The following is a 6,523-nucleotide window of genomic DNA, read 5'->3' on the forward strand; positions in this document are numbered from 1 at the left end:
TTCACAACATATGGACCTTCATAATTAGGAGTCCACTTGCCCCTGTTATCTGCACCGGGAGGGAGGATCCTCTTCAAAACTAGATCACCGATCTGATAGCTTCGAGGACGCACTTTCTGATCAAAGGCTCGCTTCATCCTTCTCTGATACAACTGTCCATGGCATACAGCTGCTAACCGTCTCTCCTCGATAAGGCTCAACTCGTTAAACCTTGTTCGAATCCACTCGGCTTCGTCCAGCTTGACATCCAATAAAACTCTCAGAGAAGGAATCTCCACTTCAACAGGTAGGACGGCTTCCATACCATACACAAGGGAGTAAGGGGTTGCCCCAGTCGACGTACGTACTGAGGTACGGTACCCATGCAAAGCGAAAGGCAGCATCTCATGCCAATCCTTGTACGTAACGACCATCTTCTGCACAATCTTCTTGATATTCTTGTTCGCCGCTTCTACAGCACCATTCATCTTCGGTCTGTAAGGAGAAGAATTGTGATGTTCAATCTTGAAATCTTTACAAAGCTCTTTCATCATCTTGTTATTGAGATTCAAACCATTGTCAGTGATGATTCTCTCCGGAATTCCATAACGACAGATGATTTCTTTCTTGATGAACCGGGTAACCACTTGTTTGGTAACGTTAGCATAGGAAGCTGCTTCCACCCATTTGGTGAAATAGTCAATCGCTACCAAAATGAAGCGATGTCCATTCGAAGCAGTAGGCTCAATCTTCCCAATCATATCAATGCCCCACATGGCAAACGGCCAAGGCGAATTCATGACATTCAGAGGGCTTGGTGGCACATGCACCTTATCAGCATAGATTTGACACTTATGGCACTTCCGAGCATACTTGAAACAATCGGATTCCATAGTCATCCAGTAATAACCCGCTCTCAACAATTTCTTAGCCATTGCATGTCCGCCGGCATGAGTACCGAAGGAACCTTCATGAACTTCCTGCATTAACATGTCTGCCTCGGGTCTGTCCACGCATCTGAGCAAGACCATGTCAAAGTTTCTCTTATACAGCACATCATCCTGATTCAAATAGAAGCTTCCAGCTAGCCTTCTCAGGGTTTTCTTGTCATTCTTCGACGCACCTTCAGGATACTCCTGAGTCTTGAGGAAGTTCTTGATGTCATAATACCACGGCTTCTCATCACCCACAACAGACTCGGCTGCAAACACATACGCAGGCCTCTCGAGTCGATTCACCGCAACATGTGGCACATGATTCCACCAATGAACTTTGATCATAGAAGACAAAGTTGCCAAGGCATCAGCCATTTGATTCTCATCCCGGGGGACATGATACAACTTCACCTTCTTGAAGAACGTCAATATTCTTCTGGTGTAATCTCTATACGGAATCAAATGCGGCTGGTTCGTATTCCAATCTTCGTTGACTTGATTGATCACTAGAGCGGAATCCCCAAATATATCAAGAGTTTTGATCCTCAGATCAATGGCTTCTTCTATCCCCATGATACAAGCCTCATACTCAGCTTCGTTGTTGGTGACGTCAAACGTCAATCTGGCAGAAAAAGGTATATGAGCACCTTTAGGATTGATCAATACTGCCCCAACACCGTTACCATTCATATTCACAGCCCCATCAAACATCAGTGTCCATTTGTCATCTGGATCCGGTCCTTCCTCGACAAGAGGCTCTTCGCAATCTTTCATCTTAAGATACATGATGTCTTCATCAGGGAATTCAAACATCATAGGCTGATAATCTTCAATCGGTTGCTCGGCGAGGTAGTCTGACAGAATACTACCTTTGATGGCCTTTTGTGACGTGTACTGAATGTCATATTCTGTTAGAATCATCTGCCAACGAGCAACGCGTCCGGTGAGAGCCGGTTTCTCAAAGATGTACTTCACTGGATCCATCTTAGAAATCAATAAGGTAGTATGGTTCAACATATACTGCCTCAGTCGGCGAGCAGCCCAGGCCAAAGCACAACAAGTTTTCTCGAGCAGTGAATATCTTGTTTCACAGTCGGTAAACTTTTTGCTAAGGTAGTATATGGCATGCTCTTTTCGACCAGACTCGTCATGCTGTCCCAATACACACCCCATCGAGTTCTCAGTCACTGACAGGTACATTATCAGAGGTCTCCCTAGAACTGGAGGTATAAGGATTGGAGGTTTCTGTAAATACTCCTTTATCTTGTCAAAAGCTTTCTGACAATCATCATTCCACTTGATCACCTGATTCTTTCTAAGCAGTTTGAAAATTGGTTCGCACGTGGCTGTTAGATGAGATATGAACCTTGCAATGTAGTTCAATCTCCCTAAAAACCCACGGACTTGCTTCTCCGTTTTCGGTTCAGGCATCTCTTGAATAGCTTTGACTTTCGCTGGATCAACCTCAATCCCTTTCTCACTGACAATGAAGCCTAAAAGCTTCCCTGACCTCACCCCAAACGTACACTTGTTCGGATTCAATCTCAGCTTGAACTTCCTCAACCGGTCAAACAGCTTCTGCAAATTAACCAAGTGCTCCTCTTCTGTCTGTGACTTCGCGATCATATCATCTACGTACACTTCGATTTCTTTGTGCATCATGTCATGAAAGAGAGTCGTCATTGCCCTCTGATAGGTAGCACCAGCATTCTTTAGCCCAAATGGCATCACCTTATAGCAGAGCGTGCCCCAAGGTGTAATGAATGTCGTCTTTTCCATGTCCTCTGGCGCCATCTTGATCTGATTATATCCAGAGAAACCATCCATGAAAGAGAATACCGAGGATTGAGCCGTATTATCAACCAATACATCAATGTGAGGTAATGGGAAATCATCTTTCGGACTCGCTCTATTCAGATCCCGGTAATCGACACACATTCTGACTTTACCATCCTTCTTCGGCACAGGAACGATGTTGGCCACCCATGGGGGATAACTTGTAACAGCCAAAAAACCCGCATCCCACTGCTTCTGAACCTCTTCCTTGATCTTAGTTACCATGTCAGGACTCGTTCTACGAAGCTTCTGCTTGACCGAAGGACATCCTTATCTAAGAGGTAATCGATGCACCACAATGTCTGTATCTAACCCAGGCATATCTTGATATGACCAGGCGAATATCTCCACATATTCTCTCAGCATCTCAATCAGCCTCCTCTTGACAGAGTCCTCTAAAGCAGCCCCAATCTTGATTTCTCTTTTGGCGTCCTCAGTACCCAAATTAACAACCTCCAACTCCTCCTGATGAGGTTGGATGACCCTTTCCTCCTGCTTCAGCAATCTGACCAATTCTGCAGGAAGTTCACAGTCTTCCTCACTCTCATCTTCAGCTTGGTAGATGGGGTTGTCGAAATCATACTGAGCCATAACAGAACTGTTCATAGTGAATGCCATAAGATCGCTTCTGCATGTTTAATGCTTTGTTTTAGAAAAAGAGTTCAATAAAGTCACAAAAAACAAAAACATTGCCATTTTTTTTTATTGTTTTTGAAAAAGGATGAAAACAAAAAAATAGAAAGACAGGGATCACAAAGTTTGATTTCAAAAAATGTCCTTCATTAATGATAATCATTAAAACATGATGAGGCCCTACAATGAATCACTACGCCTTGGGCAAATCGTAGGATTTTCATGCAAAATGAAAAAACAACAGAAAATTACTCTGTCAGAAGAGTAACTTGAACCACTTCTTCAGCCGTCCAGTTGTTGATAGACCCCCCTGGTGCACACGGGCGAACCCAGTTGTCCAAATCACAATCACTGTCACAGTCTTCACTACCGGTTGCAGAGACGTCGCCATGATTCATCAGCCCAGCGCTGGTAAAGGTACTCGGACCCGCTTGACCATTCTGCTCTGCTTGGAGAGGTTCATAACCAACGCCAAATTTGTCTTCTTTAACAGGCAAGTCCACCATCTTGCCCCAGCCTTCAGCTTTGCCAGAATCAACAACCTCCTTAGCCTGCTTGTAAGAAGTAATTGAAGCACCTGGCTTCCTCTGCTCAGCGTACGCCACTTTCTCAAGACCAACAGTCTCAAACGCCTGGCATAAGGTTTCGTGGATCTCGCCATCCACCTCAACATATTTGAACGAGGATAGATGACTCACCAGAATCTCTTCTTCACCGCACACGGTCACAATCTGACCGTTCCAGACATACTTGAGCTTTTGATGGAGAGTCGACGAGACTGCCCCTGCTGCATGAATCCATGGACGCCCCAATAAACAACTATAGGCGGGCTGGATGTCCATAACATAGAAGATGACATCGAATACCTCAGGACCTATCTTCACAGGCAAGGTAACTTCCCCACATACAGAACGTTTGGATCCGTCGAAAGCACGAACGATCAGGTCACTGGGAGTAAGCACAAACCCTTCCACATCAATCTTCTTCAGAATCTGCTTAGGCAGCACATTCAGCGACGACCCGGTGTCTACCAATACGTGAGACAACACTGCCCCCTTGCACTCCATGGTGATGTGCAAGGCTTTGTTATGGTTCCGCCCTTCAGGCGGTAAGTCCAGGTTGGTGAATCCTACACCATGCCTGGTGCTCACATTGGCCATCACGCCCTCCAGTTGATTGACAGAAATCTCCTGAGGCACGTAAGCCAGATTCAACATCTTCAGCAAGGCATTACGGTGTGCCTCAGAGCACAACAACAGTGAAAGTATAGAAATCTTGGACGGAGTTTGATTCAACTGATCTACAATCTTGTAGTCACTTTTCTTGATTATCTTCATAAACTCCTCCACGTCCTTCTCAAATGACCCCTCGGGCGCTTCCTTCTGGACAGGTTCTTCCTCAACCACAGCTTGCTTACCCTTTGCTTTGGCGAGAGCCTCAGCATTATTGTCCCTCAAAGGCTGCGGTGCGAACAGACGACCGCTTCTGGTAAAACCTCCCGGACCCCCTACATTATCCACATGCGGACCAACAGTTGCAGGAACTCTATTCGGTAAACCAATTGTCACTGGAGCTTGATTCACTGGTCTCGTCTGACTTTCAGCCCTTCTGTTACTGCGGTAAGCATTATCATACTTCCACGACACGGCTCTACTATTCTCAACAGCCCTTCTTCCAGACGCGGCGATAGTAGTTGGAGCATTGATGGTTACAGGCACGGAAATGGTAACTGGGGTACCATTTGTTGCAGGTGCACTAACGACCCTTTGTCCACGTCCTTCAGACGGTTTAAAGTAAATGGTGATAGTTGACACTGTTCCACGATCTTTTACAGCCCTACTGAATTGCAAACAACCCTCATCCATCATACCCTGGATACCGGCCCTTAACTGGTCGCAACCATTCTCAGATTCTGCACAGCCCAAACAATCCTCATCACAGCCCGAGTAGACACCCCCATTCAGCAGACGGCCCTTCACAACTAGCAGAGAAGTCTGAACATCATCAACATTAACAACCAGATCTTCAGCTTCTTTCCCCTCAATATTGTTCACTCTATGCCCACCATGCTGAGGCATAGGGTTGTTTACGACGTTAGGCACTGGAGCAAAGTTGATTGCCTTGGCATCGATCAAATCTTGGACCTTGTGCTGGAGAGCCCGACACTTCTCAGTATGATGCCCTGGTGCCCCAGAGTGAAAGTCACAACGGACGTTGGCATCGTACCCAGGAGGCAATACTGTAGGCGGAGCCATTGTACGCAACTCAACCATCCCCAACCTGAGTAGTTCAGGCAGCAGTTCGGCGTACGACATGGGTAGCGAATCAAAACGTCGATCAGGCATCCTTTGTCTGGGCTGATACGGACGTTGCTGTTGTTGTTGTTGCGGTTGTTGAACTCTTTGTTGTTGTTGTTGACGAGGTTGAGGTGCCGGAATGGTTACTGCAGCAGCTTGACGGTATTCACTTCTGTTCTGATCTCTGCGATGTTGAACAGCATTAGTTTCACCCTCTCTTCGACGAGGCGCCCCAGCAAACGGCTTCTTAGAAGAAGAGGAACCAGCATCTTGGATCTTCCCAGTTTTAATCAAGCTCTCAGTCCTCTCTCCACAAATGACAACATCAGAAAAACTACCGAATGGGCAGCTCCCCATCCGGTCCATAAACACACCCTGAAGAGTGCCGATAAACATATCTGTCAACTCCCTCTCCAGCATAGGGGGTTGAACTCTAGCAGCCAGTTCACGCCACCTCTGGGCGTACTCCTTGAAGCTCTCCCCGGATTTCTGACATAGACTCTGCAGCTGAGTCCGGCTCGGTGCCATGTCCATGTTATGTTTATACTGCCTCAAGAAGGCCTCACCCAGATCCCTCCAGCATCGGATATAATCTCTCTTCAATTCCATGTACCAGTCCAAAGAAGCCCCAGATAGACTATCTTGGAAAAAATACATCCACATCTTTTCATCATCGGTATACGCAGAGATTTTTCGATAATAAGCCTGCACATGGGTGCGAGGGCAAGAAGTACCATTGTATTTATCGAAGGACGGTGCTTTGAACTTGTAAGGGATTCTCAAACCTTCCACCAACCCCATATTGGTAACATCAAAACCGAGAGAATTCTGACATTCCATAGC

This window comes from Lathyrus oleraceus, chromosome 2 (assembly GCF_024323335.1).
Source record: "Lathyrus oleraceus cultivar Zhongwan6 chromosome 2, CAAS_Psat_ZW6_1.0, whole genome shotgun sequence".
NCBI lineage: Eukaryota > Viridiplantae > Streptophyta > Magnoliopsida > Fabales > Fabaceae > Lathyrus > Lathyrus oleraceus.